The 13,269-nt window shown below is 40.4% G+C and overlaps 1 protein-coding gene across 1 annotated transcript in view; it reads right to left on the bottom strand.

The window, feature by feature from the left end:
- FAM110B (family with sequence similarity 110 member B) overlaps nucleotides 1–13,269 on the bottom strand; it is a 149,112-nt gene that overhangs the window by 116,776 nt on the left and 19,067 nt on the right. The window contains exon 2 of the mRNA XM_037028569.1: nucleotides 448–545. The gene's annotated coding sequence lies outside the window, so the exon portion shown is untranslated. The remainder of the gene's footprint in view (nucleotides 1–447; nucleotides 546–13,269) is intronic.

Here is a 13,269-nt window from a genome sequence, read left to right as displayed (position 1 = left end):
AGGCCACTTTGAAGAGGGCCGAGAGCAAGGAGATAGTGAAACAGTAAGGAAGGAGAAGGAGCTGAGACCAGCCTCCGCCAGACCAGCAAACACAGTGGATGGGTGGGCAGGCAGCCAGTTCCAGAGCTGATTTCTGCAAATCTCTTCCTTTCTGCCAGTGCGTAAGAGAATGTGATAAAGTGTGTGTGCCCCAGGCAGTGACCAGTGCTGGGGGACAAACTCCACAAATGGCTGTGAATGGATACATGGAAGGAAGGAGGGGAGGGAAAGGAGAAAAGAGGGGAAGAGGAGAGAAGAAAAAGCTGACAGAGAAAAGTGGGCAGAATGAAGGCAGGAGAAGAAGGGGCAGAAGGGGACGCCTAATTTCTGCTCAGCAAATAAAAGGCTGTATTTATGATCATCAGAGTTATACATGAATTTAATAGTATATTTTTCACACGTAATTACCTTTTATTTCCCTCTCAGGCCTTAGAAAGTGTTGCTAACTTCCAATCCAAGGCTCAGGATGACGAGGACAGGTGCTCTAGATATCCAACTGGGGATTTCTAAAAGAAAAGGAGACAGAAGACAAATTACTCTGGAGAATGAAAGCGATTACTGTTTAAAGTATCATTAAAATTTTTACCAAAAGAGCAAACACGGTACATTTCCTCATATACCTGGAAAATGATTGGGTTCAAATCCTCTTTCTAACGTAGCTGCTCCAGCAAACTCTAAATTGATTCTAGAAAAAGAGGAAACTGGAGGATAGGCTGTGTTCGTGCCTCCGGTGGGAAACAAACGAAAGAATCCTGTGCAGTGCCATTAGCCTGGAGGCCCCCGCCCTGTGTAGTGCCATTAGCCTGGGGGCCCCCGCGTGGCTTTGCACCATGCCCAACACAAGATACCCAGCGCCACTTGCTCACAAAATCCTGCAGGAAATGATGTAGGCTTCTCACAAGCTCCTGCAAATTGGGGAGGAAAACATATCTTATATTTCAGAAACTTTGTTCATGTTTGCAAGGGAGTCAAATATTACAAAGCAACATTTTATCCTGTCCCCCACACGCAGTTCCGACATGAGCTCACAAACACATGTCCATTTGCGTGGGGGCCTCTCTCTCCCTGAGGAAGGACAGACCTTGGAGGCAGCGCAGCCCCAGACTTTGACTACACAGTATTTCACTTCAAACAATCAGTGTGAACTGGGGACATACTCAGACCCAGAAATTACAGGACTGTATTTTCCAAAGGTGGAAAAAAACTGAGGCTTTTTGAAGAAAGTCATGTCCCTAGGGGCTGTCTGATACCTAAACGCTTTTTTACCGAAGTATCTTCCAGTACGTATGTATTGGGAGATATGTGAATGAATTATAAAATGATTATAATCCATACACCTGACAAGTCCAACAAAATAACAGTGGAAAGCTTGACCATCTTCTTCATTAGCGTTTGCTTTCGGGGTCTACCTTTGTTTATATAAAAGTGGGGTATGCTTTTGGCGTCCACCTTTGTTTATGTAAAAGTGGGGGCTCACAGATGGGGAACGAAAATGCTCTGACTATAGTAGATATCTTTTTTATTGAGATTTACTCTCTATTTTGCATGGATATACAAGTAATCAACAGTAGAATATTTTAAGGAGGCACTCGGGACTTCAACAGATGCCGGTGAAGAGCACTTCATTAGGGTCGATGCCAGCTTCCCAACCACAGTCTCTTTCTGGAGTGATGTGTAATGAATGATTTGGCAGAAGATTATTAATAAGCCTGCAAATCTTGGTCTAGATTTTGTTTAGCTTAAAAAAATAAAAGAAAGCCTGAAAATGTCAATTTAAATAACAAGTGGAATGATACTTCCCGCTTTCACATTTAAAATGTTCAAATTAATCTACCTACATTCCCTGCTCCATTACCCAGCCATGTTCAACAAGAGCAAAAGCAAAATTAATATTAAAATTCAGCGAAATATAAACTCCAAGTTTATGGCCCTTTTGACAAGTTTGTGGCAATTTAAGATTTTATTTTATTTGTTGAAATGTATGGGATCTAGGACTTCAAACGAGTAAAGTCATATATATATGTGTGTGTGTGTGTGTGTGTGTGTATTTGATAGGATGTTAGAGAAATTTTAATAAAAATATCTTTGGGCCCAATTTAAATTGATCATGACCCATAATAAAAATAAAAAATGTTTTATACTTTACTTCTTTGTAGCCAATATTTTGTGTTTTGTCCTAAAATTGTATCAAAAATCCCTCTTCATATTTATCATTATTTTTGCCTTTTCCTTCTCACGGTTTGAAGAGAGCAAATAACGGAGCTGAACTCCGACTCTAATGCTGCAGAGCCGGCAGGGTCACATAATTACAAAGATGGGCAATGATGCCACAGATGAAGGACTTCAGGACGAGACTCGTCTTCCAAGTTGCCATATAACACCAAAATCATCCTAATAAAAATAACTCATAGCACCTATTCTCTCTTGTCATAGCACCTATTCTTGAAAATAAGGGATTGAATGGTCACCTGCTCCAATTGACTCATTTCATAGCATGGAAAACGAAAGCTCAGAGTGGCCAAGTGACTTCTCCAAAGTCACTCACACAACAAAACTGTTGTTAAATCTCTGACTTCCTAGGCGCCAATTCAGTGCTGCATTAAATTATAATCAATTTATAATTTCCATAAATAACCCATTAAGAGCTATAATTTCATCTATTTTGCTACACGTCTATTATCCTGCATCACATAAACATCACTCAATGAGTTAACTCAATTTTATGTTAATACAAAACACTATTAATGTCCAAGAACACACTCTGCCTTTTACTCCCCTGACAAAGCCAGATTAAACAATAAATGTCCATAAAAATCTGAAATGAAATTTGAAATACTTTCAGGCTGTCTAACCTAGATACATCTATCCTCAAAATAGAATTTCCCTTTCTTATTCACAGTCAAATCATAATCATAGCTTTGCTACAATGCAGTTTCAAGTAGATTTCATAGATAGCTATCAAGCACAATGTAGATATTCTATGGTCAAAGCTTAGATAAGCAGTTTTTAAAGTAAGAATTTCAAGATAATATTCTATTAGATCCATCAGTTCAGACAGAACTCTTACTCTCTAAAGCTGTGGAGTCATTCAAGAACGCTTAGTGGTTAAGTCACCTAGGTCAGCAGCTTACTGCCACGAACAGGCATCTGTTGACTCCCGGTTACTTACACTGTATAGTGCTAGGTGCAAGGGAACCAACAAATGTGCAGTGATGTCCTTGCCTACTGTACTGGGATGACTGAGATAATTAAGGAGGCTTTCATTGAACTAAATCAAAGTTTGCAAGTGACCAATGTGTGTTTAGGCAAGTAGTAAGTAAATTCACATGGGGTTTTCCCAGAGAATAGGCTGACAGATTTAGTGAAGAGTATACGTTTGGGAAGCAAAGGTACGATAAATTAAAATAGAGCAACAGATGACAGAAGAACCACACTACATATACCCAAAGGAGCAAAAGAATGTGGCATAGGAAACAAAAATACCTTTGAAAGAAATTCCACTCTTGAAAGTGTGTGAGCAACAAAAATACCTGCCTTATATTTCCTTACAGAAACTGATTAATGGTATTAAAATTCAGTGCCAAACAACCCCATTAAAATAAAAAAGACAAGCTTTAAACATCCTTTCAACAAAGAAAATGAACAAATGCCAAGTAAGCACAAGAAGAGATCCTCAACATAACGTGGTCAGTAGGGAAATGCAAAATTATACCTTAATACGACACCACTATACGCTCACTAGAATGACTACATTTAAAATGGCAAAAATATCTAGTTAAGCAGGGGTTAGGAGGTGGAGGGATTGAGCAAAAAGGAGAAAGGACTCACAGACATGGACAACAGTGTGGGGATTGCTGGGGGTGGGGGTATAAGGGGACTAAATGGCAATGGAAAAAATATAATAAAGATTATGTTTTTTAAAAAGACAAAAATGTCAAGTGTTTACAAGGTAATGGAGCAACTGGGATTCTTATAGAATGCTGGTGGACAATTCAAAATGTTACAGGCACTCTGACAAATAATTTGGCAGTTTCCATACACACACTCACCATATTGCCCAGCAATTCCACTCCTATGCATTTACCGAAGAGAAAGTGAAAGATACATTCCACACGAAGACTTGCACGAGAATGCTCCTAGTAGCCTTATTCATAAGAGCCCATAACTCGAAAGAACTCAAATGCCCACCAACTGCTGAATGGATAAACAAATCATACTATACCACATAAGGGAATACTACTTTGTAATGAAAAGAAAAGAATTACTGATGCATACAACATAAGTAAATCTCAAAAACATACTATGGGAAAGAAGGGAACACAAAAGACTGTATGTGTAATTCCACTTACATGAAACTTTTGAGAAGGCGCAACTGTATCAAGAGAAAGCAGATCAATTGTTGCCAAGGGTGAGGATGTGGGGGAAGAGATTCACTGTAAAGAGGTAGTAGTGCTCGCATTATCGTGTATACTTATGAAATTCACTGAGTAATACACTTACAATAAGTAAATTTAAAATCAACTCTAAAACTATTTGTGAAAACATTTGATGTATTAATTGGGAAGCACCTCTGATGCGCCAGTAGGCTTTGTCCTAGTCTAATGACTATACTTATCACATAAATAAAGATATGAGACAGGCTTATCATAGACATAGCTCATTCAAGTTTTAAAATGGCTAAAATGTTATATAATAGAATTGTAGTTCTAAATATGAGAAAACCAAACAATTTTATAGCATTACTGTAAAATATAAGTGAAAAAAAACCAAATTCATTCATTCAACAAATATTTCCTGAGGGACTACCATGTGTTGGTCCCTACACCAGATGGAAAATGCCACCAAGATTAAATAAGAAAGAGCTCTTGACCTTACAAAGTTCATCATCCAAGAAATGTAAGGAATGCACTCCCGCGGTAGAAGGTATAAACTAATTAATTAGTCTGAAAAAAGACCTACGAGTTTGAGTTTGTCAGGCAACCCTAAACTATGGCATAAACATCAGTGAAATTACAGGCTGAACCAAGAGAAGGCTCAAATTCAATACAAATACACACAAGCACTACTCTGTCCAAATTGGCTAGCCAGTGTAGGGGTATAGGTCACGTTCGAGTGTGTGCGGAGGTACTCATTTTAAACTCCCTTCTAAAGCCCAGCTTAGGTGCACAAATCCTCTGTAGTGTTGTCCTTCCTCCCACAACTAAATCTCTAAGATGATGCATGGGCTGGGAATTACGCTGTATCTACTACACTAGTCAGGATGGAAAAGTGCTGAGTATTCTCAGCACCTGACAAACGAAGGCAAGGGCAGGTAAAAAGGGAACCTGGGAATATTTAAATCAACTAAGGAAGCACCTGGGAGCGGGGGGTGAACTCATTTGGAGGAAGAGACGTCATTCTGAGTGGTGCAGTTACAGGGAGGCACATATGGCTCACGATAGGAGCATTCCGGCACTGAACAATGTCACATTTGAATAGACTGCCTCATAAGGCAGGGGGACCCGGTGTCGGCAAGTNAGGGAACCTGGGAATATTTAAATCAACTAAGGAAGCACCTGGGAGCGGGGGTGGGGGGTGGGGTGGGGGTGGGGGTGGGGTGGACTCATTTGGAGGAAGAGACGTCATTCTGAGTGGTGCAGTTACAGGGAGGCACATATGGCTCACGATAGGAGCATTCCGGCACTGAACAATGTCACATTTGAATAGACTGCCTCATAAGGCAGGGGGACCCGGTGTCGGCAAGTTTACTGAACTAAGAATTCAACCATATTCTATTCCTCGTATTTCGCCCTAATGTGATACCTGAATCATTGCCAACATCTCATAATTTGTCTTCCAATGCTCAGCCTTTCAACCTTCCACAGGGCAGCAAAACTGATCTCTTATCTAGTAATGACTATGCCCTCCTACTGCCCCCTGCCCCATGCTTACAATCTTTACAATCTTTACACTCCTTTGGTGGCTTTCCACCCTCTACAGGATCAAACGCCACGCCGGCCAGTTCCCGGTCAATATACAGCTCTTCTACCACTCTCCCCACACGCTGTGCGTAGCAATTCTGAATGACTGCAGAACATGCTCATGGGGCCTCGTTTTTCTTGCTTTCACACTGTGCACGTAATGTCCACTGTCTGAAATACCCTACACCTCTTGATGTGTGTCTGGAGACTTCAGCCCCCTCATCTGCAGCCTTGCTCCAACAACCCCTACTTTTAGATGCTTTCCCTTGACTCCTTCATGCTTTCACCATTTCCTCCCCTTCATGCTGTCATGCCTCACTCATCTCCATGAACACATCAGCCCAGATATAAGGACCAGTTATGGCTCTGTCTCCCTGATAAACCATTAACCCCTGTCCGGTTATCTTAGTCCCTAGGATTTAGCCCAGGAGGTGACACTTCATGGAGCTTTCTCAACAAACCAGGGATTCTAAGATATTCCAGTTCTGTAGGTCTTGTCTGATCTGAGACCCACCAGCAGTGTTGACTTGGGTTGTGTAGGAGGGACAGAATGAGCCCAGGCCAAAGCTATTTTTCTGAGGCTACAGAAAACAGAGGTGAGCAACTCTCTGAAAAATCCAGGCAGGCTGAAGTTGGGATACAATATTGAGACTAAAATGATTTCCTCATGGATACTCTTAGGCATTCTGAAGGCTGCGGGACATTCAAATCCTGCTTCCATGCCTTCACTACATGGCCTTGAGTAACTTAACCTTTCAAAGCCCAGGTCTCCTGGTCTGTAAAATAGAGGCAATTAGACCCCTTACTTCAGAGGGCCTTTCTAAAGATCAAATGCCAACTTACTAGAAAGAAGGCAGCAAAGGACTCGGTGCAGGGAAAAACACTCCATGTTGGCTGGTCCTCAGCAACCTCTTCCTACCCACTTTTCCATCAACGAATGGAAATAACACCTACTTTGGAATAAAGTGTTTCAACAAACATGTGTAAAAAGGCAAGGTATAGAAAAGTCCCCTGAGTATAAATCACTGGTTCAAAACTTTCTGGAAAATTATCTTTCCTCTCCAAAAAGGCAAGATTACACAACCAGAGACACATCCGTTTGAGGTTCAAAGCAAAACACAACCACCTCCCTGCGATGCTCCTCATGTGCTGGGAAGACAACGGCACAGAGGGCTTCCATGTGTTCTACTGAATCATTCATTTGGACTGAGTTCACTGAGATCCTTGCCTATCTCTAGGCTATACAAAAGAAGAAAAAAAGCACACTGCAAAGTTTCACTTGGATGTGTACAATGGTGTGCAATTAAATTCACTCAGATGTAGCCCATCAGTTTTGTTCATTGATTTTCCAAAAACAGTAACACTTAGCAAACCCACATATACTCAAAGAGAGGTTATGTCCAAGATAGAAGTTTCTGAAAAAGGTTGTAATGGAAAAAGCTGTAAACTGCTTACGATCATGTCAGTGTCTCAAAGTTCTTTTCAAGGTAAATGTGCCTGGTTCCAAAAGTATATATTTAAAAACATGTTGCACATCTCAAATGTTCATTTTTAACACTCTACATGGTTTTAATACATGGTTTTAAACCTAGCACATTATTAGTCATGATCCAATAATTAATATTGTCATTTTCTAGGGTTTTAATACTTGTGAGTTAGTAGCTGAACATAATTATCATTTATAAAAAATAATAAAATTAAAAAGCAGAGTTTATAGTGGTTCCCAGCCTAAATTCCACCAGGAAGAACATATAAAGAAGAATGATTTTGATATATTCTGTGGGACTAATGTGATACTTTGGTTAGAAAGAATAGAAGAAGGAATCTCCTTCATTAAAAATATTTGACCTTGAGTTTATTTTTGTGTATGCTGTAAGTTGGTGGTCGAGTTTCATTTTTTTTGGCATGTAGCTGTCCAATCTCCCAACGCCATCTGTTAAAGAGGCTATTTTTACTCCATTTTATGCTTTTGCCCCCTTTGCTGAATATTAATTGACCATAGAAACTGGAGTTTATTTCTGGGCTCTCTATTGTGTTCCATTGGTCCATGTGTCTAACTTATGCCAGTACCACGCTGTTTTGATTATAGTGGCCTTGTAATATAGTTTGATACCAGGTATGGTGATCCCTCCTACTTTGTTCTTCTTCCTCAAAATTGCTGCAGCTATTCAGGATCATTTATGGTTCCATATAAATTTTTGGAAGGTTTGTTCTATATCTGTGAAATATGTCCTTGGTATTTTAACACGGATTGCATTGAATCTATAAATTGCTTTGGGTAATATAGACATTTTGATGATGTTAATTTTTACAATCCATGAACATGGTATCTGCTTCCATCTATTTGTGTCTTCCTTAATTTCTTTCTTCAGTGTGTAGTTTTCTGAGCACAGGTCTTTTACCTTCTTGGTTAGGTTTCTTCCTAGGTACTTTATTTTTCTTGTTGTTATAGCAAATGGGATTTTTTCCCCTGATTTCTGTTCCTGATATTTTGCTATTGGTGTAAAAACTTGCTTTCTTATATAACTCCAGAGATTTCCTATATCCAAAGTATATTAAAGAGTTGTTTCTTCTTTGGTCAGCATGTTCTTCCAAAGTCACTATACTTCTCTGTCAGGAAGAAACTGTTGTAGAAAATACATATTTTGTTGTTACTCAAATTCATATGTGAAAAATCCCTTATTAACTTACATTGTGAAAAACACAGTAAGTGTTTGTTGTTTTCAACAACAAACTCAGGAGTCAGGAACTCACTACAACCTGAGGCAGAAAGTATGTATCTTATTTGGAGGCTGACCTTTAAGTTATTTTTTCCCAACTTTTTCATTGTGATAAAATACACGCAAAAATCACCATCTTAACTGTTTTGAAGTGTACACATCATGGTATTAAACACATTCAATATTGTTGTGATGGCCAACATCCATCCCCACACTCTTACCTTGTAGAACTGAAACTCTGTACCCATTAAACACTAACTCCCCATTCCCACCCCCAGGCCCTCCAACCACCATTCTACTTTCTGTCTCTATGAATTTGACTCCTCTAGGTATTCCATATAAGTGGAATCACACAATATATGTCTTTCATGGTTGGCTTATTTTACTTAATATAATATCCTCAAGGTCCATCTATGTTGCAGCATGTATAAAAATTTCCGTTTTTAGGCTAACACTACATTGTATGTATACACTGCATTTTGCGGATTCATACATCCATTGATGGACCCTTGTGTTTCACGTTGTAGCTATTCTGAGTAACACTGCCATGAACGTGGGTGTACAGGTATCTCTTCAAGACCCTGCTTTCAAATCTTTCAGGTATATACCTGGAAGTGGAGTTGCTGGGTCATATCATAATTCTACTTTTATAAATTATGAAAGCAGAATTTTTTATTTAGAATTATTCTTTTTAAATTCTTATTTTCACATTTGTAAAATTGTTGTTCAAGTACAGTTGTCTCCATTTCCCCCCATCACTCTCTCCCACCCCAGCCATACCCATTTCCTGCCCTTGACCCTAGCCCCCTCTGGCTTTGTCCGTTATGCTGAGTGAAATAAGCCAGGCAGTAAAAGACAAATACCATATGATCTCACCTATAAGTGGAACCAAATCAACAAAACAAACAAGCAAAATATAACCAAAGACACTGAAATTAAGAACAAACTGACAGTGACCAGAGGGGAGAGGGGAGGGAATTTCAGGGGAAAAGGGGAAGGGTTTACAGGAACTAGTATAAAGGACACATAAACAAAAACTGGAGGGGGGGTGGAAATGGGAGAGAGGTGGGGAGGGCTGGGGTGGGAGTAAAAGACAGAAACCTGTACTTGAACAAGAATTAAATAAAAATTATATTTAAAAAAAAATTAAAAAAAGAGATGCTAAAATATTAAACATTTTAAATGACTATCTTTTAAATCAGGCACTATGCTTCTTGAAAAATAAAAACTGAAAGTGTAATATAGTAATTTAAATATTTAAACCCTAGAATATCATACCGAGAAATTATGTCAACAAAATTGTTTCCTGGTATGATTATAAACTGGCCCTTTTCCTTCCTTCCAGGCATCTCCAAATATCAAATAAGAGAGAGCATTAGTGAAACTCAAGTCTCTCTCCACTTTTGCCTTAAAATTTAGCCTCCACAAGGGCCCTGGCTGGTGTAGCTCAGTGGATTGCGCATGGGCCTGTGAATCAAAGGATCGAGGTTCGATTCCCAGTCAGGGCACATGCCTGGGTGGCAGGCCAGTTCCCAGGAGGGGACACACAAGAGGCAACCATACATTGATGTTGCTCTCCTTCTCTCCTTCCCTTTCCCTCTAAAGATAAATAAATACAATCTTTAAAAAAAATTAGCCTCCACAGGAATGCTGGACTACAGGACTCGCTGTCACTTGAGCAGTTTGAAGACACGCACACCCCTTCCGCTCATCATCAAGCCCACGGAGCACTGCTTTCTAACGCTGCACTTTCGGTCTTCAGGGGAAGAACGTGTTGAACAACGCCGAGGCTCGGTGTTGGCCTGGCTGGCTGAGGAGTATAATTTAACGGGAATCCCCTTCGTGGGCTTTCCAGAACAGGTGGCAACGATTTTAGGCCAAAGAATCTCTACTTTCATCTTTCTGTCAAAAAGTGAAGTCGTTTTGTTAATAAGCAAGTGTAGAGCACAATGCCAGCATCCACACTGGTATTTTCTGCTTCCTACAAACACTAGGCACAATGTTAGTAAAATGCAATATGCAAAGAGGGCAAGAAGAAGCCCCTGAAGCAGCCCCCAAAAAGCAGCCCAAGGAGATGGAAGAGAGAAGGCATCCAGCAGAAGCAAAAAGAGGAGCAGAAGAGAATTGAGGGGCTAAAAGGCCCCCTGGCCGTGAGTGGAAGGAAGAAATCTGGCAAAAAGTGAGCTCATGCCCAAAAGTGAGGTGATCCTTCATTCCATTCCTGTTTCGACATCTGGATTCCCTGTCATAACATCTCTTGCCATCTACAGCTAGAATGAAGCGTTGTCTTGGAGCCTGTTGTACATTTAAGAATAAACTTTTAAAAAGATTTTATTTATTTATTTATCTTTAGAGGGGAAGGAGAGAGGGAGAGAAACATCAATGTATGGTTGCCTTTTGTGCGACCCCTGCTGGTAGTTAGCCTGCAAGGAACCAGCCTGCAACCCAGGCATGTGCCCTGACTGGGAATCGAACCGTGATCCTCTGGTTCGCAGGCCCGCACTCAATCCACTGAGCTACGCCAGCCAGGGCAAGAATAAACTTTTGTAAAAATTAACAAGATAGAAAATAAAATAAAATGTAATACAATCTACTGGGCACCTTTTTTAACAGTCAGATGCAGGTTTTATTAAGGTATTCTGTTTAATATTATTGCATTTTTTACTGTGGTAAACAACATATAACATAACATTTACCATTTAGCCATTTTTAAGTGTACAGTTCAGCAGTAGTAAGAACTCTGACACTTGTCCAGTCTCCACCACCAGCCACATCCAGAACTCTTTTCATTTCGCAAAACCGAAATTCTGGACCCACTACACATCAACTCCCCATTCTCCTCTCCTCTCAGCCCCTGGCAACCTCCATTCTACCTCCCGTCTCTATGAATTTGACTACTCTAAGCACGTCATTTAAATGGGATTACACAGTGCTTGTTCTTTTGTGGCAGGATCATTTCACCCCCCAGAATGCCCTAGGGGATGGGCATTCACACGGTACCATCCACACGGTAGCCTGTGTCTACTGGGAACGTCTTACTTCTCATGCCACGGGAAAGCCTTAGCCTTCAAATGAAATGTAGAGTCAGGGGCGTCTTCCCGGTGAGGCCCTGCTACATATCAGTCACTGTGTTTGTGAACGCAGGATTAGGAAGGACCAGCATCAGCAGCACCACGAAGCCCTGCTCTGGTCTCCTTTCTGCTAGGGTGTGCCTGAAACCTTGAATGCCAGACCCCAGCAAGTAAGCAAGTGGGGTCTGTGAGCCAGGCCACCTGGCATGTCTGCAAGATAAGAGAGGGTAAGGTTTCACTGAGAACAGAACTTTTCATTAATGTCTGGTCTATGCTATCTTTAGGGCTTTGGGGATAATATCAATACAGATGACTGGCCAGAAATGATTTACACTATGAGTAAACAGCAAATTAATGGCCCCATTACATTTAAGGCAATTTTGCTATCTTAATGGTGATATGGACTTGCATTATAAAAACTACAACTTACTCCATAAAGTACAGCATTTATTATGTAATTTTTTTGCAACAATTTTTGACCACTTGGCTGTTTCATGTAACCCATACATCCCCAACTAAATGATATGTTTAAAAACACAGTCTTTGACCCTGGCTGGTGTAGCTCAGTGGATTGAGCGTGGGCCTGTGAACCACACGATTGTGGTTCGATTCCCAGTCAGGGCACATGCCTGGGTTGCAGACCAGTTCCCAGCAGGGGACTCACGAGAGGCAACCATACATTGATACTTTTCTCCTTCTCTTCTTCCCTTCCCCTCTAAAGATAAATAAATAAAATCTTTTAAAAAAAAGAATTGTTTAAAAAGAAAACACAGTCTTTGAATTATTTTACATCTATCTCAAATTGATGTCCACAAAAAAGTAGGTTTTGGATAAAATACTGCTTGTTGGTCTGACATATAAAAATAAATTGATTAATCATCAAAATTAGGTTAAACAAGGTAGTATTTATAGCTTAGTGGTTTTAGATACATATTTTGCAATCAAATATGTTATCCCAAATTTGAATCTCAGTTCTACTCAGGGTTTGACACTATTGGCTTAGACCCTGAAACAAAGTAAATAAGCAATGCTTGTCAACTATTCGTAGTAATAATGCTATTATTGCATTGGACTAAATATTTGTATTCCCCCTCAAATTATTCTAATATGTGGAGATCCTGACCCCTGATATGATGGTATTTGAAGTTGCTGGATATGTGGAGCTGGGTCAAGTCTCGGACGTTATTCCCTGACCAAGAATTTGACCTATGGCCAACAGTTCAAAAATCACCAGGAAAGGGCCCAGGCAGGATGCACTGAGCCACAGCCAGCATCAACTCACCTGCCACCTGGCTGTATCACCTCCATCCAACGCAGTCCCCTAGGCCCCATCCAGCCTCCAGGTGATTGCAGCCCCAGCCACACTGAGGCTGTGGCTCCTGAGACACCCGTAATTCTCACAGAAACATGAACGATGGGAAAGCGTTATTGTTCGGGCCACTGAGTTTGAGGGTTGTTTGCTATGCAACAAGAGATAAT

This window comes from Sturnira hondurensis, unplaced genomic scaffold, assembly GCF_014824575.4.
Source record: "Sturnira hondurensis isolate 20B ecotype Veracruz unplaced genomic scaffold, ASM1482457v3 Scaffold0020080, whole genome shotgun sequence".
Lineage (NCBI taxonomy): Eukaryota > Metazoa > Chordata > Mammalia > Chiroptera > Phyllostomidae > Sturnira > Sturnira hondurensis.
This window is presented reverse-complemented; position numbering and strand designations above follow the sequence as displayed.